The sequence below is a fragment of the Ylistrum balloti genome, unplaced genomic scaffold (genome assembly GCF_031769215.1).
Source record: "Ylistrum balloti isolate Yb309-2 unplaced genomic scaffold, AGI_CSIRO_Ybal_v1 Utg370444, whole genome shotgun sequence".
Lineage (NCBI taxonomy): Eukaryota > Metazoa > Mollusca > Bivalvia > Pectinida > Pectinidae > Ylistrum > Ylistrum balloti.
In genome coordinates this window covers 51,243-75,403 of record NW_026782296.1, presented here as the reverse complement: position 1 = coordinate 75,403, position 24,161 = coordinate 51,243, and the positions used below count along the sequence as shown (strand labels likewise).

General features: G+C 35.3%; 1 protein-coding gene across 1 annotated transcript in view; it reads left to right on the top strand.

The window, feature by feature from the left end:
- LOC132554804 (U3 small nucleolar ribonucleoprotein protein IMP3-like) overlaps positions 1-24,161 on the top strand; it is a 53,532-nt gene that overhangs the window by 24,627 nt on the left and 4,744 nt on the right. The window lies entirely within an intron of this gene.

Genomic DNA, 24,161 nt, shown 5'->3' with positions numbered 1-24,161 from the left:
ATATTAAATAGGGTTTCTAAACACTGTATATAGATATCACTTATACTATTTGTCTTTATGTGAAACATAAGATTCACCAAGCTTAAATCTTGATTCTAGCTGTGAAAAAGTAAATAGGGATTATTTCTGTAACAGACTAACCAAAGAGATCATTTCTCTAACAGACTAACCAAAGAGATCATTTCTCTACCAGACTAACCAAAGAGATTATTTCTGTAACAGACTAACCAAAGAGATCATTTTTCTAACAGACTAACCAAAGAGACCATTTCTCTACCAGACTAACCAAAGAGATTATTTCTCTACCAGACTAACCAAAGAGATCATTTCTCTACCAGACTAACCAAAGAGATCATTTCTCTACCAGACTAACCAAAGAGATTATTTCTGTAACAGACTAACCAAAGAGATCATTTCTCTAACAGACTAACCAAAGAGATTATTTCTCTACCAGACTAACCAAAGAGATCATTTCTCTACCAGACTAACCAAAGAGATTATTTCTCTAACAGACTAACCAAAGAGATCATTTCTCTACCAGACTAACCAAAGAGACCATTTCTCTAACAGACTAACCAAAGAGATAATTTCTCTACCAGACTAACCAAAGAGATTATTTCTGTAACAGACTAACCAAAGAGATTATTTCTGTAACAGACTAACCAAAGAGATCATTTCTCTAACAGACTAACCAAAGAGATTATTTCTCTACCAGACTAACCAAAGAGATTATTTCTGTAACAGACTAACCAAAGAGATCATTTCTCTAACAGACTAACCAAAGAGATCATTTCTGTAACAGACTAACCAAAGAGATCATTTCTCTAACAGACTAACCAAAGAGATTATTTCTCTACCAGACTAACCAAAGAGATCATTTCTCTACCAGACTAACCAAAGAGATTATTTCTGTAACAGACTAACCAAAGAGATTATTTCTGTAACAGACTAACCAAAGAGATCATTTCTCTACCAGACTAACCAAAGAGATCATTTCTCTACCAGACTAACCAAAGAGATTATTTCTGTAACAGACTAACCAAAGAGATCATTTCTCTACCAGACTAACCAAAGAGGTCATTTCTCTGACAAACTATCCAATAAGAACATTTCTCTAAGAGACATCACTTAAACTGCTGTCTGTAAAACAGAAACTGCCCCAAGTAAGTGTTGTTGCACCACACATCTCAGATCTTCACCTGAAGTTGTCAAGACCAACTGAGCTCTTGTGACACTTATATACATTAAGAAACATACCCATGTATTATGAAGCTATGTGTATTGGATGGTATGATTCACTCGTCTTTCATTAAGGGTTGGATATTATACTAATTTGTAGCTTAAAACTCAGCCACCTGAAGTTTTAATGCCTGTAAGTATTGAAGATGATAAATGTGCACTCATCACATTTACATCACAGCCTTGACTTTAGGAATGCCTGAACAGGTAATTTAACAACCTCTTTATGCCTGTATGCACAAAGATATGCACTGTTTCTGATCTGTATCTGCATTTCAAATAGATTAAAAAACTGGGTAAAAATCATGTTAGTTTAGCTAAGAACGGACAAATACAGACAGTAGTTTAGCTAAGAACGGACAAATACAGACAGTAGTTTAGCTAAGAACGGACAAATACAGACAGTAGTTTAGCTAAGAACGGACAAATACAGACAGTAGTTTAATTAAGAACGGACAAATACAGACAGTAGTTTAGCTAAGAACGGATAAATACAGACAGTAGTTTAGCTAATAACAGACAAATACAGACAGTAGTTTAGTTAATAACGGACAAATACAGACAGTAGTTTAGCTAATAACAGACAAATACAGACAGTAGTTTAGTTAATAACGGACAAATACAGACAGTTCCCTGATTGATGTACATGGATATGGAATGACATCGGTACATGAATTATCTTGTATGCATAAGAAAGACAGTTTGAAACCAGTATTTCAATGGCTCCACTATAAATATACATTAGAAGATATCTTATTTCCTGTCGGGAATCTATTACCTGTTGTATTGTATTATGAGGTAACTTATATGGTTTTGTTTGTACATTTTACATCCTCCCTACCTCTGTCCCTTCAAAGATTGCATCAGTACTTTATAAATATTTTTTTTTTTTGTAACTCAATCTGAAATATATCTTTTTTAATGTACACTATGATTAAATCTGTGTTGTTAAGCATCAGGATTTTGTCAGAATACCTTGATATGCGGAATTTAACCCTAAAATTTTAACAAGCATCTACAGGTGGAATACAGGTGTCACCTCAAGGTGAAAGTTGTATAGGTAAAAGCCTGCATTTTATTCGGCCTGATCATTCATTCCGAACCAGTATGTAAGTATTCATGGCAGGTGTTAAACTTTTTACACAGGTAAATCAAATCATCAGAGCATGGATAATGAAAGACATAAGTTGTCTGCCACACTTCATCGTTTTGGTCTGATGCACAACACGTGGCCTGCACTCATCCACTCACGATTTCACTGTCATATGATATTTATATATTCATGAATTTAAAACTCAAACTAGGATGAAAGCCTGCTGTCTCCTGTCGTTTACTTTTGGTAGTGAGTTTACCTACGTCCACAGATAAGGCATCAAACACAGCTACTGGTAGGGGTTTATGGGAAAGTAATCTAGTGTTTATCCAGCTCCATGATAAGACGACTAATTAGCCACAGGGGATGGTCATTATACAATAATACTTGTTTTAAGGGAACTTAGCTGAACGATAGTGTGTTAAATAAAGATAGATATAACTCTAAATGTTTCTATAATCAAGTACATATCTCTCTCCCAGCAGAGATTTCAGTGGGGTTTATACAACCTCTAACTAGCAGGACACTGTCATTTCATGTTTAAAAGGAAACCATGTGATAAAGTTTCTGAGAGGTCGAAACTTAAACCTAAATTTTCATCAACAAGTCAGATCCATGTGAATTCATGCATGTTTTCATTGTTTATATGAAATAGGTATCAGAGGTTAAAAATGACCACTGATGACAGGTTATTTGGGGTTAAGATTGACCACATCAACAGTATCAGCTCCCAACATCAAGTGGTCACTACATATATGTCTAGTGTAAATCCAGAAGTACAAGGGGTGTTGGAGATCAGATGAAAGAAGTAAAACATGTTGATGACCTTGATCAAAGGGATCAGGCTTGAAGAGGTGCTTGTAAGGTCAAGGAAATGGTTGATCCTCTCAGTGCTTTCTAAGATGTTTTTATCAAACTCTTCCATTAGACATTGACAAGTACTTCCTCAGTGAGGGTTCGAGCAGTGTCTGTAGACCTGTACCTATTCCTACGAGTTCAATGAATGGCAGGACTGATTGGCCATTAAACAATTGACTGGCATGAACACTTTTTTTTTGTTTCCTTTAACTTTAACAGTTTTTCTTTAATCATTCCCTACGTCTTCCTTGATGGAAATCATGTTCACATACTACATAACTTTCAGGTCATCCACATTTCTGTCAATAGTTTTGAATACCATATTTCATTTTTGTGATTTCAAGTTTGAACTGTCAAGCAATGTATAAGATATAAAAAGCTCAATCAGTAGAAATCTTTGAACAGTCCTAGGTTACAGTTGTTACAAATGTGAAATAGATTTTTAAGCTGAAAGACAAAACAAGATATTTTCTCACTCAGCCATGTTTGAATATTTTTTCTGAAAGACGGTTGAAGTATTTCTGTGATTTACACATACTTGTTGAGAAAGAAACTGTCGAGTGATAATGAAATGCTTGGAAGAAAGACACACAGGAATTTTTATAAAACACTTGTGAGAAAGTAGATGCAGATTTGCTGAAATATGTTTTATGACCTACTTGAAGGAAAGTGTAGTAATGAGCTATTTATAACCGATGGCTTTTCTCTGGTGGCACGTGATGTTGCAGCTATTGCTCAATGTTTGTGTGAGAGCTAGATGCACTTCGTGGACCACTGCCAGTATGTCATGGTGGTAGATAGTTGTCACGCCTGAGTGATTTCTGCAGCCAGGGGTGAAAGTAGTCTGATTAGCGGGACCAGATAGTAGAGGGCGGAGCTCTCCAATATGAAAGAGCATGTGTAACACCACAGCTGATTCGCTGGCGTGTTGCCAAGAAAATTGGTAAAAATGTGAAAGAAATGATGACTCTTATCTTTGGAGGTAAACTGGTAAATAAAATGAGGGAAATGATTGATATGTCCGAGTGTGGCTCCTGGGGAGGGGGTCTATACATTTGATGGTAAAGTTGTGTTTGTGATGAGGGACTAAGGTACCATAGGATGGTAAACACATTGCTTAGGAGACCTAGATGTCAAAAGGTTTTGTTTATAATGTTTAGCAATGTATTATCCAGCAGTTTACTGCCTCGTTCAGTCTTGGAAAATAGTGGTGATATTTTCCCATAGGTAAATCAATTTTCATCCAGTCCAACCAAATTTAGGTGAAGTGATAATGAATTTTATATGTATCTTGTACAATTTATACCATGTGCCTAAACAACCACTGCAGCTTTATGTAATCTTACTAGGCTTACAGAGATGGAAATCTTCATCTGATCGACTGATTTCAGCCTTTGTAACTCAGAAATTTAGATAATTCCATTTAAAGTTTCTGCTAAAAATGATCAGACACAGCTCTTGTTCAGACTTTCCATCTTCATCTTTGGTCCTGAAAGGTCAAAGGGATTTTGATATGTTGCATTTGGTTTTCTTGTTTGTTGTCATATCTATTGGGGTCGTGTTGATGGAAGTAATACATGTGATTTTATTTCTTGTACAGACAAAATCTTCATACATAATCTCTCATTAAAAAAATGAAAAAAAAGGTTGTGTCTAAATCTATAAACATGTTGAATACTAAATGGCTCACTCTGTGATCAGGCTTATTACAGACGACCCAGACAACTGAACAGGTGTGGTTGTATTAATCTCATGCAATGCTAACGACATTTTAAGTTCCAACATTAAACCTCAAGTTAGGTGTAGTGCCTACAGGACACCATCAGTCTGTTCCGAGTTCCTACTGCAGGTGATAATTACCAGATGTTGTTAGCATTGTGTTTTTATAGAGGTTTATATCCAAAAGAATTCTGCTGGCATTGTCAGACAAATTGGCTTAATTGAAAATACTTGGTAATTACACTTGATGAAAATATCTTTTAATCTTTTATCAGTACATTTTCTCAATTTGTTGAAGTGTTGTTACTTTTTGAAGAGAAATACTCCTGTTTAAGATTTGATGTACTAGTCATACTGAAGTGTTCTAAGTTCTTCTGTAAAGTAAATTTGTATGTGCTGATGAGATACATTCCGTAAGTTCTTTTTCATATTTTCACAGAATATAACTTTCAAAAATACAAAGAGGTACTGGAAGTATTGCCTGTTTGTGTGTATTTTTAGATCACCCATGATGAAATATGGAATTGTTTCATGAAGTCCTAAATGTTGTCTTTTATTTCTGAGCATTAGTTATGAAGTCCTAAATGTTGTCTTTTATTTCTGAGCATTAGTTATGAAGTCCTAAATGTTGTCTTTTATTTCTGAGCATTAGTTATGAAGTCCTAAATGTTGTCTTTTACTTCAGAGTGTCAATTATGAAGTCTTAAATGCCTGTAAGATTATATGTGATGAAATTTGATGATTAAGTTTTGAGCATCAGAGAAAATCAGAAATTGTTATGGATAGAATTATTGAATGTTTATGGAGTCCTTAGTGTTGATGATTACAATTTTAGTGTTGGTGATGAAGTTCAGAAGATGAAGTCATTAATGAGTGTTGAGAAGCCATGAGTGTTGGTGATGAAGTTCAGAAGATGAAGTCATTAATGAGTGTTGAGAATCCATGAGTGTTGGTGATGAAGTTCAGAAGATGAAGTCATTAATGAGTGTTGAGAAGCCATGAATTTTGGTAATGAAGTTCTGAGTGTTGATGATTACAATTTTAGTGTTGGTGATGAAATTCTAAGTGTTGGTGATGAAGTTCTAAGTGTTGGTGATGAAGTTCTGAGTGTAGGTGATGAAGTTCTCAGTTAAGGTGATGAAGTTTTGAGTTTAGGTGATGAAGTTCTCAGTTAAGGTGATGAAGTTCTGAGTGTAGGTGATGAAGTTCTGAGTGTAGGTGATGAAGTTCTCAGTTAAGGTGATGAAGTTCTGAGTGTAGGTGATGAAGTTCTCAGTTAAGGTGATGAAGTTTTGAGTTTAGGTGATGAAGTTCTCAGTTAAGGTGATGAAGTTCTGAGTGTAGGTGATGAAGTTCTCAGTTAAGGTGATGAAGTTCTGAGTGTAGGTGATGAAGTTCTCAGTTAAGGTGATGAAGTTTTGAGTTTAGGTGATGAAGTTCTCAGTTTAGGTGATGAAGTTCTCAGTTAAGGTGATGAAGTTCTGAGTGTAGGTGATGAAGTTCTCAGTTAAGGTGATAAAGTTCTGAGTGTAGGTGATGAAGTTCTGAGTTTAGGTGATGAAGTTCTGAGTGTAGGTGATGAAGTTCTGAGTTTAGGTGATGAAGTTCTGAGTGTAGGTGATGAAGTTCTGAGTTAAGGTGATAAAGTTCTGAGTGTAGGTGATGGAGTTCTCAGTTAAGGTGATGAAGTTCTGAGTGCAGGTGGTGAAGTTCTCAGTTAAGGTGATGAAGTTCTGAGTGTAGGTGATGAAGTTCTGAGTTTAGGTGATGAAGTTCTGAGTGTAGGTAATGAAGTTCTCAGTTAAGGTGATGAAGTTCTGAGTGTAGGTGATGAAGTTCTCAGTTAAGGTGATGAAGTTTTGAGTTTAGGTGATGAGGTTCTAAGTTTTGGTGATGAAGTTCTGAGTGTAGGTGATGAGGGTCTAAGTTTAGGTGATGAAGTTCTGAGTGTAGGTGATGAGGTTCTAAGTTTAGGTGATGAAGTTCTGAGTGTAGGTGATGAAGTTCTAAGTTTAGGTGATGAAGTTCTGAGTGTAGGTGATGAAGTTCTCAGTTAAGGTGATGAAGTTCTGAGTGTAGGTGATGAAGTTCTCAGTTAAGGTGATGAAGTTCTGAGTGTAGGTGATGAAGTGTTAATTGTTGGTGATTAAGTCCTTAGTGTGTGAAGACTAAGTGACACAGGGTTAGGGTTCTGTGTCCTGGACCAGTCTATCATGTAAACCTTCATTGATACTTCATTGAAAATAAAAATAAAAGACATACTTTATTGTCAATAGTGTTTATTTTCAGAAATCCATGAAGGTACATACTGGGAAATCATAATTTCAAATACACATTATAATTAAAGTTTTTGAAATATTCAATAAAAAGAAATGTGAAAGGGAATCCTGCACATGGCCATCGAGTTGACACACTGTTTATTAAATTTGAAAAGTTTTCTTTGCTATTTTGTCAGCTGTTATTGATAAACTTCTCTGTAGGTGGTAGGTCAGGCACACGTCAGGGTCAAAGGTCAGAAGCGGATAGGGTTCACAATATCACAAAGAGTAGCTTGTAGCTATATAGCATGTGGTTACTATTAAAGTTGAACTTTGACCTTTCTACTTGACCCCCTACTATTGGGAGACACTCCAGTTGGAGGTGGAGTGTGCAAAAACACCATTGGTATCATAAAAAAAAACTTGTTTAAAGGTGAAACAAGGTTGTATACAAGTATGAAGTATGTTTTAGTTATGGATGAAGTGGATGTAGAGGGGGGAGATCATACAGGGAGGAGAAAAACAGCAGAGGATATACAACTTTAAATGATCATCTTAGTGCTTCAAAAGTACAAAATGTCCTCAAAATACTTTACTGTTCTAAAGATGATTTGTTTTTCTTTCATTTGATCATGGTTCACATGATTCTTAATTTGAAACGAAGTAAGCTATCAGACAACTATGATTCTTACTAAGTGGAGTGTGCCTTTGTCTTTACTACTTCAGGCTATATAGATAGCATGGCACTTCTCATACAGAGATGTTAATGACTGTGGTAAAGGAACTGTGGGTTTCTAGCTTTCCTTCTTAGATCACCTGAGACAAAGTCTCATGGTGGCCTATTTCAGGCACCTTTTGTGTGGCATTGTCCTCTGTAAACTTTAAAGAATTCTTCCCAAAAACCCCTGAGCCAATTTCAGTAGAATTTTGCAGAAACTTTTCCTGGCTAAGGATGAACCAAAATAATGAATTACATGGTCCCCAACCCCCAGGAGCCTGAGTAGTGGGGCCAAAAGGGGTCAGATTGACTGAAATTTCAAACATTTTCCCCTGAGTAAAGAGGGGTAAAGTTTACTATAGTTTATATAGAAAAAGTACAATTTTGAGCATAATTTGTTTCATTTCCATTGGAAATATTAAAGTTAAGATATTGTTTCTAATGCATGCACAATATGATCACTGTATTTAATGAATCAACAGTAAAATAGACATATTAGTGGGACTGTAATGGGTGACAAGTTGTGACAGATGTAGAAGTTCTTATATACATACTTATAGTCTTAAGTTATGAATTCTAAGAATTTCTATTCAAGGTAGTGACACTATTTATATACTAGTCTGTACAGCTTTAAAAATACCTATTTGTTTTATCAGATATATCAAAGCTTGTTATGCAATTTATTTGTTGACTCATTTACAATATATGTAGATTTTAATCACTTTTAATAAGAATTAAAAAGTAGAAAAATATATTTATCTGTTTACTTAGGGGCTCAATCGACCTGTCTAACCATTCAAAGACTAAACGGAAATTCCTATCGCCAAAGCTGATCATTTTTAAACTCAAAGCAAATTCCTGCAGAATTTCACACAAATTGAGTATAGTATCTGTAATAGATTCAAAAAGACCACAACATACCAATTGCTAAGTCAAGAGATTTCACGTGTTCTAAATATCAATCCTCAGAAATTTACATTATTAGATTTCCTTTTGACAAACTTAGTACCATAAAACAAAATTTTTAAGCCTCTAATTAGATTTTTGAAAGTTTGAATACTTTAGATGTGTGGTGATGATTTATTTCTAACATGGGGCCAAAAATAGTGTAAGTCTGCCTTCTTACTGTAGAGAGCTCGCATGTTATGACAAGCTAGTTTAATCTGTTGATGGTATACATGTGCTGTAAAAAAAAGGAAATTTTAAACATGGAAAACCTGTAAAGTACAATAAAAAAAAATACTGGAGATCAGATAGCATATGTTATAGTTTTCAACTAAAATTGCTCTGGAATCTTAAGCTTCTTTCTGACCTAGATTTTTGTATCCAGATCAGTGTCTATCCCATATCCACTACACATTTCCTGTCACACGTGGTCCTATCACTGAAGTGTCAGTGGTTCTGATTGGCTGTGGCAGCACAGCACTGTTTAAGTTATTAAAGTCGGGTACAGTCAGCCTTGTCTCCTGTAGAATCCCTGAGAAACAACATATGAACCTATCAGATTTAGAGATAAAATGTCAATGTGTCCACTTATCTTCTCTGGGTCCTACACACTTGCTAGGGAAACATATCACATGACTTGTTTAAACAACTAGACTTGAGATTCAAATTTACTTCCATTTGGAGGGTCTAGTCCCATCAGTCAACATAATTGTCAAAAATGTTTTGGGAAAAGCTTTAAATGAAGCAATGATACAAATAGAAGTGTGCTAATATCACATGTATTCTTGAAGAAAATGAAAGATTACCTTATCAGTTATTTCAGGATTTAATTTCTTATGAACTAAACTGATACCTATGAATGGTTTAATCATTAACAGAATTTAAACATGGACAATATTGGAACTAACAACGCCATCTGGTGACATGTTTGGTTTGGCAATCATGTATATAATATTACACAGAATATATATTTAGTTATGGCAATTCACAATGTTATTGGCTGTTCAATGTTAAAAGCAAATTTAATTTCATTAATGCAAACTTGAAAGTGTATCCCCAAATTAGAGGACCTCCCAGGTACACTATGTGTCCATCATAACAATGTGATACTTAGTAGGAATAATCCTGCCCTTCCATCATGGTCCAGATTTGATTTCTGTTTAACTTAAATTACCATTACATTTCTTAAAATGTGCTATGGTACTTATAAGTAAGTCATTTTCTCTTATCAAATTAGTTTTCAGTATATTGTCAGAATTACAAGAGTTATTCCCCTTATTCTTCCTTATCACCATGGCTTCTCTTTGATGATTGATGATTGTTCTGGCTACAAGATAAAAACATTTTTGTCATTCATGGTTCTCTGTTGTTTATATACATCATCATTACAATCTGATCAACACAAAAAAGTTAGGTCATTAGTTACATAAAATAAGGATGACAAAAGTGAAAAAAAGAATAGTCTTCTTAGCTGGACAGCTTCCGAATGACGGGAGATATACGTGATAGTGTGAATTGAGTCTTTGATAAACAGCTAGATGCAATGTTATTCATAAGTATCAAATTATGTCATGATACAAGAAAAAAAAGACGTGGTGAGTTTCATATCACTTGTAGTATCATATCATATAATTTTCTGAGCACATATTTACAACCAGCGTTCAAAGATAAAGTTACCATTTCTTTGTGTTATTTCATATGCTGCATTATTTGCTGAGTGTAAGTTTTCCTACCAGATTTATCTGACAATAAGTTCAGGCCTGGTAATTAGCCAAAACATCTACTTCACTTCTGATAGAAATATGCCAAGAAATGTTCAGTTGTCCCATAATGACTTTTCATAGGTTATATGTTGGTACACAGGACTTATTGCAGTAGGAGGTGGTGTCTACCATAGCTTTGTAGGTTATATGTTGGTACACAGGACTTATTGCAGTAGGAGGTGGTGTCTACCATAGCTTTGTAGGTTATATGTTGGTACACAAGACTTATTGCAGTAGGAGGTGGTGTCTACCATAGCTTTGTAGGTTATATGTTCGTACACAGGACTTATTGCAGTAGGAGGTGGTGTCTACCATAGCTTTGTTGAGTAGAGCGTTGGCATGCCTTACCTCAGGTGAAATCCCACATACATGGTTTTCCTACCTGTAGTGGTTTGTGGTAAACAGAAACATGAAAAATTGACAAGTTTATGTGATTGTTGTTGTGTCCTTAGGAAAGATACTTTACCCTTATTTATTTGGATGGTATGTAATCTGCTTCCTGTCTGTTGTTCATTGAAAAAGCCACCAGCTATTTACAACGAGACGCACCTCAAAATGACCCTGGATTTTCATGGAGCAATAAACCAAACAAACAAGCAGAAATACATGATATGAAAAAATCCCAGTATTTTGAATAATGATGCAATGGTATGAACATTGTCATTTTAAAAGTGATACACACAATATTGTACTGTTTGTACTGTACAAAGCACATAAATGGTATTACAATATTACTAAATAATGTGTATTAACATTGTATACATTTATAAATACATTGTATATGGATAACAAATGCTATATATACATCTAATTATGTACATACATACAATGTATGGCCATGCATGGATGCACTATACAATGAAAACACATACATTTTTATGTATGATCAATGAAGTGATAACGACAGTATGGACAAGGGAATTGTCAAATTTTCGAGGCAGAGAGAGATCGAGAGATACATTGAACATGAATAACAATGTTATACATACCTATTATTAATGTTACAATGTATGTCCATGCATGGATGAACTTTACAATATGTTATACTTTTTCATAATTTGTACCTGGTTTATACAAAAGTGTTCATTACTGAGGTATAAAACTTGATGGGTTTAACAGCAATGATATAAAAAGGGCTTGTAAATTTATACCAATAATTTTGTTGGCCACAATAAAAAAAAAAAAAAAAAATTGTGCAAACAAATGTTTATAGTTACATATGGAATGAAAGTTAGAGATTTCCGAGGTAAAAACTTGAAATTATGTTATTTTTATTTAATACTGTCACTATAAAATGCCATCAAAGCAAAGTAGTGACACTTAGCGATGCTGTTCAGTATTACAGTCAACACTGTGATTAAGAACGTCCATGTGTTACAGAAACTAAAAAAATTCCAGTATCTGTTGTCACCATCAACTTTACAAAAAATGTGGTTTTCATTTTGCCAGTGGAGTTTCCTGTTTCTGTATATATGTGATGGGAGGGGGAGTCGGTGTCACAGGGTGCTACCGTAGCCCCAGTCACAAGATAAGGAGCCCCCAGACACTTCCACTTCTGTGGGCATACCTCCTAATGCAGCTGTTTCTTTCAAAACTCATTTCTGATTATGGAAGTGGTGAAGATCTACATTTTAGGTCAGTGAGGATTATTTTGAAATTTGAACATCAAAACTCAATTACTATAATTTTTTTTCTCATATTTTAATCAAATTATTCATTTGGTCTTCAATATGTTTATTGAAATCAAAATTATTAAAAAGAATTTGAAAAATACTCATGTTAAGGATTTTCTTTCATGTGTTATGTTGAACTGCTTTATGTGAAATTTTGAATCTGATAGAGTCTGTGTAACAGAATAGTGGGGATTTTCTGTTGTCATAATGACTACATCCAGGGCAGACATTAATTACATATATCAATCAGGATTTGTAAATCACCACCATGCAGGATTTCAATGAGGAAAAAATGCTGAATTTGAAATCCTTGAAATAGTTTACATTCCCTAATGATTTAGCATTTATTTCAAAACTTTAATGAAGTTTAGGTCAATTATATTCTTTTATGTATTGACAGTAAACATTCCTAAGTTTATAACAAAAACAAATTTAAATGTTAAATCTCAAAATTAAAATATATCGGATTTCTTTGGCAGAAGACAGTGCAGTAAACTGTTCAGGACTGCTCACAGTATATCAGCAATGCTTTGACAGCCTTGGGTCACCTCTGTCGCAGACATCTTTGTCACCAGAAACCTGAAACTCTGAGGACTGTCAAAGTCCGACTTAATCATCTACCCATCACAAGTAATGTCCGCCTGTTGTTTTGGTGACTAAAGATAGTGTCGCATTTCTCTGATTGGACACTGATAATTTTGTTACTGTTTCAAATGCGTTTCTTAATGAGTCATTGCCTCCTCCAGCTTTGATCATGAACTCTTCCATGCTCACTGGGGGATCATTCCACGCTGACTGAAGGGTGTTGAGGTAGTTAAAAGTTGATTTTAATAGTAAACAACGTTTCTTTATTGCATCGGGAGATTTAAACTTGGAGATCGAGGACTGATACTTACCTCCCTTGTGTTAAGCTGCTACAGTTTTGTATGGGGTCAGATCCACTGATAACTTTGATTTGGAAAGCATGAAAACACATCTGGATAGTAAATCTACTAACTGTGGTGCAATCTGAAGCAATGCTTTATATACATGGATAAACTGCCCAGTTAAAAGTCTTCAAATTAGACACTGTGTATACCAGACACTATACTAGTATCCACACAAAAGTATTGAAGTTATACTTGGACCTTGAGTAGTATTGTAGGACAACCTTGATATACAGCTCTTAAATGTGAACTTACTTCTGGTTTTTGATACCAAAGATCTTGTGTTTATTTAGATTGATTGAATATCATTTTCATTTAAAATATTACTTTTGAACTGTGTAAATTCTGCTCAGAAAACTTCATAATGCTTGGTTGTACTAATCAGTCCTCCTACGTCTTACTTTGAAAATCCTCATCAATGACAGATTAGTGATTGCCTTAAGCAATATTTTCATTATCCACAAGACTGAGACCATGAAATTTGGAAGCCTTGTCAGACTGTAAAAATGTACATGATGACTTTTGACCTGACCAGCATTTCATAATCCTAGTACCTTTGTAGCCCCTGACCTTTGACAGACTGTAAAAAATATTGATCTTAAGTAGTATTGATGCATTTAGTGCTTAAGTCCCAAGACCTTGAACTTTAAAAGCATCGACTGACTATGAAAATATGACCTTGTCCTGATCAGAATTATCTCCACCATACTCCTATTACAAGTAAGACCTTGACGTTTGAAAGTCTTGACGGAGTGTTAAAATATGACCTTGTCCGAGTCAACGTTGTCCCAGTCCTAGCACATGGCTGAACAGGAAGGGTCCCAATACAGGATCAGATCGTGACTTTTAAGATTCCTTGTAAAGTCTGCAGACTTTCAAATACCCAGGATATTTGTTATCAAGATGTACTTCAAAACTCTTATCATTTACACGCTAGATTTGCACTGTCAAGTGTTAATGTGGCTATCAGGGAAACGCTGTACCTAATTCATTGATATGTATTTGGAAAAATCTGCATTACATGCTCCAAATAGTGTCAGTTCACAGAATGGCTGGTGACTGGGGCTCAGTCCTTATCTTGCCTAACTGTCGGGGGCTCCCTTCAGACTTGTGCAGACCCTTGCACTCACACAGTCTCTATGATCCTATCAGCCATTATAAGCGTGTGGCAAGCTGTTTTTCTGTTCTGTGGCTCTCGTTTTTTGTCACTTTATTAATTAAATGCTTCTAGTTTTTCTTCTAGATGTTTTTTATTTTGTTTTCGCAATTTCTCTTTTCTTTATTGGAATGAGGCTTTTAGTTATCCATAAAAAATATTTTATTTCTCTGTTACGGTTTTTCATGTTTTTAAAAACTGATGCAAAAAGAACTCATTAACCTCATCAGTGATCGCAATCAGACATATCCTTAAGGATCAAAAGTGATTTTGTTCATGGTAACCTGACACTTTTAATATACCTTTTAAATTTCCTGTTACAAGTTTCTTTGGATCCATCTGAGCAACATTAATCATTTTATATACCTTATTGAGACCATAAGAATACCTACAAATCAGAATTTCCCAGAGTCATGGTGTTTCAGCAAGTGTTTTAGAGAAAGACATGCCTGAAAATTACCTCAAATAACTGTTTCTAAAAATTGTATGCATTTTCATAGAATAACAGAAAAAGTGGTTTGTTTCTCAAGAAATCAATTGTCACCTCTGATGTACCCATCTATTGTTTATTTGCTGGCTTCGTAACCCAATCAACTGCCAGGATCATTTTAAGGCAGAGTCTCCTTCAAGTAACTGGTGGCTCACCTCACTGAACAACATATGGGAGGTCCACCACATGCTACCCAGAGCAGGTGAGGTAAAGAGACTTGCACAAACACAGAATAACAGCATAGAATAATCTGTGATCTCAGCTTATGAGAAAGGGCCCCAAATAGTGACTACACTACACACCTTCGATCTACAACCAAGGTTGCAAAGTCTTACGCTCTTTTGACAGAATTTTAGCTTTAGACTTTGCACCTGGAATGAGTCTTCTTTTATGCAGTATTTTTTTTTGATAATTGGTTTATGTAGGTATAAAGTATCTCGGATAATGTTTTTTTTCGTGGATGACATTTGAAATTAAAGAGTACTACAATACCAATAGTAAAGAAATACTTCCATTACACAGCTTTCTAACTTAGAGTTATTCCCCTTGCATTTAATGCAAATCTTATGTTGATATTTATTTGAAAATGTAAGTAAAATGTAAGATCAACAGGGTTTTATGCTAAGTTCACACCTTAACTTTATTGTGATATTATGATATGATTAATAAATACCAACTGAAAAATGTGAAACAATTTTAAAAATTCTTTTCACAGGTGATACATAGATTCTCAACCTTTATCTAAATGATTGAATCAAATCATCATAGTATTCAATTACAAATTATGATACTTCATACATTGTTCTTAATTTCACACTAAATCTGAGATTGGTGAAGAGGACAAAGTTCATTTAGAGTTTAGTAGTAGTGTAATCCCCCTTATTGATGTTACCTTCATTACTGCATGAATATAAGTGAGTACCTATCAATCTACAGCACGTTATTACAGTAACTGTGTTATTTTAATGCAGCTAGTTTATAGTTACATAAGCCTGTGTTATGAAGAAGGATGACGAAACCCATCTATTTAAATATTGTTGTATAAAATGGAGCTATTTCTGAAAGCCCAGAATACCTGAAATGTTACTGAACATCAAGGTTCAGAGATGTTTGAACTATAAACATGTTACTAAGGCTTATGCATGTTGTAAATGCCGTAGTGATGCATCAGAATCATTACAATGTTTTTTTGCCCAGGTAGAAACAGGGGTATGTTTAGCTGTGTCCTGACTCACAGTTCTGGCTGGGAAGTCGAGAGAAACAACTATACATGGGCGAGGGCTAGGAGGGAGGCCCTTCCATGTTAACACAGAGTATATAATACTCATTCATGCATTATTCTGCAGGAGGTTTGTTTTTGTTGTGATGTAAGGCTGTGTGAACAGTCTGTAAATCAAGCTCACCAAGGTGTTTGTTGCTATAACATCCTGTGAGGCAGTGATGGAAATCCTAGTTATAGGTTCTCGGCCACTTTACTATGTGGGTAACGCTACCATCAACAACAATTTTACTTGGAATGCATTGTTCTGTGATAACAGATTTTATATTTATATTTATTTTTCAAAATGTTTTTGATTGATAATGTTATCAATGTAAACAATACAGTCCAGCTTTAATTAAAACTTATTGTATAATTATATGTATATATATATATATATTCAGTATCTTAATTCATAAATAAAACTAGTTACCAACATATAACATATGTACATCAGACTTGGACAGTGTGACTTGTCTTATCAAAATGATGCTCTAGTCAGAAAAGAAGTTGTTTCATAGTCAGATAGACAGGTTTTGATCGTCTGGTCAGAATAGACAGGTTTTGATCGTCTGGTCAGATAGACAGGTTTTGATCGTCTGGTCAAGATAGACAGGTTTTGATCGTCTGGTCAGAATAGACAGGTTTTGATAGTCTGGTCAGATAGACAGGTTTTGATCGTCTGGTCAAGATAGACAGGTTTTGATCATCTGGTCAAGATAGACAGGTTTTGATAGTGTATTAAGAATATACAGGTTTTGATAGTATGGTAAGAATAGACAGGTTTTGATAGTATGGACAGAATAGACAGGTTTTGATGGTCTGGTCAAGATAGACAGGTTTTGATAGTGTATTAAGAATATACAGGTTTTGATAGTATGGTAAGAATAGACAGGTTTTGATAGTATGGACAGAATAGACAGGTTTTGATGGTCTGGTCAAGATAGACAGGTTTTGAAAGTCTGGTCAGATAGACAGGTTTTGATAGTCAAGTCAGAATAGACAGGTTTTGATAGTCTGGTCAGATAGACAGGTTTTGATATTATGGTCAGATAGACAGGTTTTAATAGTCTGGTCAGATAGACAGGTTTTGATAGTCTGGTCAGATAGACAGGTTTTTATAGTCTGGTCAGATAGACAGGTTTTTATAGTCTGTTCAGATAGACAGGTTTTGATAGTCTGGTCAGATAGACAGGTTTTGATAGTCTGGTCAGATAGACAGGTTTTGATAGTATGGTCAGAATAGACAGGTTTTGATAGTCTGGTCAGATAGACAGGTTTTGATAGTCTGGTCAGATAGACAGGTTTTGATAGTCTGGTCAGATAGACAGGTTTTTATAGTCTGTTCAGATAGACAGGTTTTGATAGTCTGGTCAAGATAGACAGGTTTTGGTAGTCTGGTCAGATAGACAGGTTTTGATAGTCTGGTCAGATAGACAGGTTTTGATAGTCTGGTCAGATAGACAGGTTTTGATAGTCTGGTCAGATAGACAGGTTTTGATAGTCTGGTCAGATAGACAGGTTTTGATAGTCTGGTCAGAATAGACAGGTTTTGATAGTCAGGTTTTGATAGTCTGGTCAGATAGACAGGTTTTTAGTAGATAGACAGGTTTTGATAGTCAGATAGACAGGTTTTGATAGTCTGGTCAGATAGACAGGTTTTGATAGTCTGGTCAGAATAGACAGGTTTTGATAGTCTGGTCAGATAGACAGGTTTTTATAGTCTGGTCAGATAGACAGGTTTTTATAGTCTGGTCAGAATAGACAGGTTTTGATAGTCTGGTCAGAATAGACAGGTTTTGATAGTCCTTATCAGGTTAGAGGTATAAAGATATTACAATCCAATCGTTTTGATTTAGGTAACCAAGGGAAATAAAGGTACCTCAAAATAGAAAATCAGAAATTCATTCCGAAAAAAATACCTAAAATTTAATATTAATGAAAGTAAGAGAAACACTCTGAAAGGTAAAAAAAAACAAAAACAATTGAGGAATGAAATCTATATAGAACTGAAAAACTGTAATTGCTTTTAAAATGTCATTGTGCTATGTCTTGTAAAAGTTTTCTGTTATACCAAGGTCTTAGATGCAATCATAGTTATATATAGAGGTCTTGTCTGTTTAGCCGAGACACTTGAGGAGATGATTTGTCTATGTAGCAATGCTGTGTGTGGGAGGATGCATGCTGTGAGACAGGGTGGGGTTGTCTACATACCAAAACAATGGACATTTAATCTACAGCTGTTTTAGGGTGCTATGACACACTTACATTGACACCTCGACGTTTGCATCACCCCTCCTCTTTCTCCTTTTTCCACATAATATCACTGCCCCTCAACCTTTTTCGCGTCTTTATTCAATCTTATGTTTATCTCTGTTGCTCGTAAGTTCTCATTTATATAAATGCCTGACTCTTTTTAGCCCTCATCTCATTCGTATCTCTTGTCACCCTCAAGTTCTCATTAACATAAATATATGACACCCTTTAAGCTTCATCTCATTCAAATCTCTTGTCACCCTCAAGTTCTTATTTACACAAATAGCTGATTCTCTTTAGTCCTCATCTAATTGGTATTTCTGTCGTCCTCAAGCCCTCATTTACATAAATACATGACATCCTTTTAAGCCTCATCTCATTCGTATTTCTGTCGTCCTCAAGTCCTCATTTTCATGAACACCCAACACCCTTTAGCCCTCTTCTCATTGGTATTTCTGTCATCCTCAAGTCCTCATTTACATAAATACCAGACACCCTTTAGGCCTCATCTCATTCATATCTCTGACACTTTCAAGTTCATACTTAATACAATATCTGGTACCCTTATCTGCGTACATATCTGTATTACTCTTTTCCTAATTCATATGGTAATTTTGTTTTACTTGATCAACCAGCACCTTAACATTTTGAAATGCTTTTCACATGATTTAAATAAATAATTTATGAAAGCATTCCAACAATAAGGTAGGAATTACCTCCCTTGCTAGTACAGAGGATAATATTAGGAGGAAGTTGGCCTTTTCCTATACTGTTGAATGTCTGAAGAAACAATTTGCTATCAAGAAAATGATTCAACTTATACATGGCAGCACACCACATATTAATCACGTCTGCTTCTTAATAGCCATCTCATCCATAACACATGGGTATATAACATGTATTGTTTATTCTTTAACAAGTAATTATTTATCAAAGAAAGGAGAGTTTCATTAAAGGGGAACCATCCTATGATACTTTATTAAGTCTGAATAATCAACCAGGAAAAGCTAATGGACTGGAATTTAAATCATTTGTGTCTTCGTGTCCTCATTATGATGTGCTGAAGCCAAACACACGTGTGCCGCTCAATGTTACAATAGTATTGTACCAACATCGTACTTCTATTGTCGTTTGAGTCAATCATACGTGACCATCAGCACACTTCAGCAATCTCTTTTATGTCCAAACTAGCCAATACACTGATATTGGGTGGCAGTTGAGGGGTGAGTTGGGACCCAAGGGTTACTGCTTCAATGGCAGAACAGATTGATTACAGTGGTGTTAAAGTGGAAATTCCACAGACGCCAGAAAAAACATCTAAGGCTTTACAATCCAATGTTGGGTAGATAATAAAACTTAAAACAATACCTTGGCAGCTAAGCTATACAGGGGCAAGTCTTGAAGCAAACATGTCTGTGTGCGACTTATCTCATTTTTTTTATTATGTACTTTAATGTGTAAACCAGCGCTTTAATTGGACCTGACTGTTAGGGTAATTACACCTTACGATGACATAGTCTGTGACCCAATACAACTCAGGCTGACTGATTTGGCAGGCTTTGATTCATTATCATCTGACATTTTGTCTTTTGTATCACAACTCAGTTTATACACTCTGTGGATTTGTATTACAGTAGAGAGAAGTTAATGAAATGCACAATAAAGCAGAGGTAATTAGAAGTTCAGAGGTCATGTTCTTCCTGTGTTAGCCTGTATCCTTTAGTTGTATTAATCATTAGATCCTGTGTATATATCTTAGTAAAGTAGTAATTTTACTTCATTGATTTACAGGTTAATAGTTTAGCAGTCAATAATATTGTTACATTTACAAATGAAATTATTCCACATCAGCTGTCCTTGCCTCCTGGTTTCAAATTCTTGTCCTCACAATCAATTCTTTGACAGACTACCCAAGATCCATTCTGTCCAGTAGTCATCGACCCTCTCTCACTGTTGAATAAGTCACAGTATTACAGAGGTCACCTCTTACTGTCAAATTAGTCACAGTATGATAGAGGTCCTCTCTCACTGTCAAATTAGTCACAGTATTACAGAGGTCACCTCTTACTGTCAAATTAGTCACAGTGTAATAGAGGTCCTCTCTCACTGTCAAATTAGTCACAGTATTACAGAGGTCACCTCTTACTGTCAAATTAGTCACAGTGTGATAGAGGCCCTCTCTCACTGTCAAATAAATCACAGTATTACAGAGGTCACCTCTAACTGTCAAATTAGTCACAGTGTAATAGAGGTCCTCTCTCACTGTCAAATAAATCACAGTATTACAGAGGTCACCTCTTACTGTCAAATTAGTCACAGTGTAATAGAGGTCATCTCTCACTGTCAAATTAGTCACAGTATTACAGAGGTCACCTCTTACTGTCAAATTAGTCACAGTGTGATAGAGGTCCTCTCTCACTGTCAAATTAGTCACAGTATTACAGAGGTCACTTCTTACTGTCAAATTAGTCACAGTGTGATAGAGGCCCTCTCTCACTGTCAAATAAATCACAGTATTACAGAGGTCACCTCTTACTGTCAAATTAGTCACAGTGTGATAGAGGTCCTCTCTCACTGTCAAATTAGTCACAGTATTACAGAGGTCACCTCTTACTGTCAAATTAGTCACAGTGTGATAGAGGTCCTCTCTCACTGTCAAATTAGTCACAGTATTACAGAGGTCACCTCTTACTGTCAAATTAGTCACAGTGTAATAGAGGTCCTCTCTCACTGTCAAATTAGTCACAGTATTACAGAGGTCACCTCTTACTGTCAAATTAGTCACAGTGTGATAGAGGTCCTCTCTCACTGTCAAATTAGTCACAGTATTACAGAGGTCACCTCTTACTGTCAAATTAGTCACAGTGTAATAGAGGTCCTCTCTCACTGTCAAATTAGTCACAGTATTACAGGTCACCTCTCTCACTGACAAATTAGTCACAGTATTACAGGTCACCTCTCATTTTTAAATCTGTCACAGTATTACAGGTCACCTCTCATTGTCAAATTAGTCACAGTATGACAGAGGTCCTCTCTCACTGTCAAATTAGTCACAGTATGACTGTCAAATCAATGACTGTGTGACATGCACTGTCAAAGAATGAACGGTTCTTATAATGTTAAATTTCTCACAGACTGATGACAGTGCTACTCAATACCAGATTCTCGGAGTAATGATAGATCTTGACAAAATTTGAGTGCAAACATTAAAGCTGTTTCAATGTCAGCCCATTGAGTTTGGATATTGCAGTCCCTCATTTTTCAATCCTTCATACGAAAATGTGCTAATGTCAAAACATTCCTACCCTTCTTTCAACTGCTCCAACTTTTGGACCATACTGACTGACATTGTTATACTAAGTCACACTTCACTCCACATTGTTTTGGACATATTGTCTACTAGTCAATATGGATAAATGTCACAAGAATGTTCGGACATCATGCATTAAATAAAATCCTGTACACAGTATTAATGTCTGTTGTTTGGTAGATACAATACTTGGCAAAAGTCAACGTTTTAAACATCTGATTGATCTTCTTGTTCTCTCTGGAGGATAATTAACCCCAGGAATTATTATACCACAATTAACTTTAGTTATTAACATATCTATAATGATATCTGTCATAAATTTAGTATCTATAATATTATAGATTTTGTATTTATCGTAGGATCTTAAATAAGTTCTCACATCATACGAGATTTTATAGAACCTGTCATTGAATCCTTTTATCAAAAACCCTCAAAAACTTTTTTTAATAATATAAAATCTCATATGAAATGATAACAAATTTGAAATACTTTTTTATCACATAACTGATGATGGCTATCCTAGCTAGCAGAATCCTGTAAACTATTATTAAACTAAGGAATCCAGGAATTGATGCTCCATCCATTTTATTTATTTTATCTACCTGTAATTACTTTGATTGAGGTCTAGTGAATACTGTTTGGGATCCATTAAAGATTCCTACCAAGAACTTCTACCTACTTTTCTTATCTTGATATTGGTTCTCTTACCCATCCTTTTGGGCACTCTTTTGGGGAAAGTTAACATTTTGACAGGTTTAAGTAAAAATGAGGATGACAAATCAACAGAAACACCTATTTGGCTGCTCCATTTTCAATTCTTGACCTGACATGATTATGACATCACAATCATTTTCTGACCAGCTGAGCCAGTGAAAAAATCTCCATGGTACATTAATGACATTTATGCAAATATATTACATGGATGAAATCACAGCAGATAATGTGGTAAATTCATATTTTCACATTTCGTTTCCTTTGTAGTTTTACTTATTTATTACTATACAATGAAACAGAGATCACCATTTATTTCATTGCCTCCACTAGGATTTGAACCCAGTACCTCTGGCATACTAGTCTTGTGGTCAACCAATTGAGGTAAAGAGAAGTTGTCTCTGGCCATTGGTACATGTGGCTAGTATTTTACTAGGGTTACATTAATATATATCCAATTCCAATGTGTTAGGAACATTTGTAGGTATAAAAATTCACATGTAAGATATGTAAGGAACTTAACATTCACAGTTCAGATATGTGCAGATAATCCAGATGACTTTAACATTACCAAATGTATACCTCATTTTGTTTATATAAGTAAATATGTTGAATTCTCCATTTAGCTTAGGTCAGACCATGGACACAAATTGATATATATTAAGTATACATTCATTGCACTGTAGTTTACATTAAAATATGCCAGGCTTCAATCTTAATTCCATCATGAGGTTGTCCCATTGGCAAGGCAGACATTTTAATAAACATTTTTCGAGAGAGTTTTTGGGAGGGGGGTAATTTTTTGCTGTCCCTGTTTGGTCGTTTGCTGATGACTATCACTTGCTCCTAATCCTGGCATCTCCTACAACCTCCGACCTCCTGAGATGAAAGAAAGGACTGAAACCGATCTTCATGGGAATGTGTCTGGGGACTGCAACAGCCATGTCCTGCTGTTCTGTCAGACCAGCTTACTCCCCAGTTATGTCCCGCTGTTCTGTTGGACCAGCACACTCCTCAGACAAGTTCTGTAATGCTCCCCACAGTTCAACCCTTAGCTGTTCCAAATGTTGAACACGTACCCCATCAAACCAGCATGCATATATATAGAAAAAATATCGAATGGGGTAAAATTGCATATTTAGTAAGTGAAATGTTTCAATACAAACATCAAACTGTTTTGCACTTAGATTTGGCTATTGCAGAATTTAGTCCTTTTATAAATTTAAGTGCTGATAACCCAAAAATTATAGAGCAACTTCCAAATAATAAGAGTTGAAGTTGTTGAGGTCAAGTGCTTGGGTAACCTTGGAACATGGACCCCCAAAGATGAATCGTTTGGAATTGTTTTACCACTTAGTCTTTAAATGAGGTGGATCTTTGTCTGAATGTCATGGCAACAGGGTTCAGAGTAAATATGCTATGTTGGCATATAGGTTGGAGACGGGGAAAGGCATATACTGCTAAGACAACTATAAACAGTATATCAAATACCTCATCTTGTTCTTTTCCAAGCCATTTTTTTTTTTAAAAATGCATCAGAATTGGATTTGGAATGATAACGAATTAGATCTCCAAAAAAGATAAACTTTAAAGTCTTCAAAGAGTCCTGTAATAGGGTGGCACACACAAGATAAACAACTTGATTACTGAGTAGATAAGCTGTCCTGTATGACTGAAGGTCTACACAGCATCTCAACCATGCAATCCAGGCCAGGCATCATCGCTTTATGATCATGATATATCTCAGAAAATAGAATTATACTCCAGAAGTCAGAATAATGCTCTGTA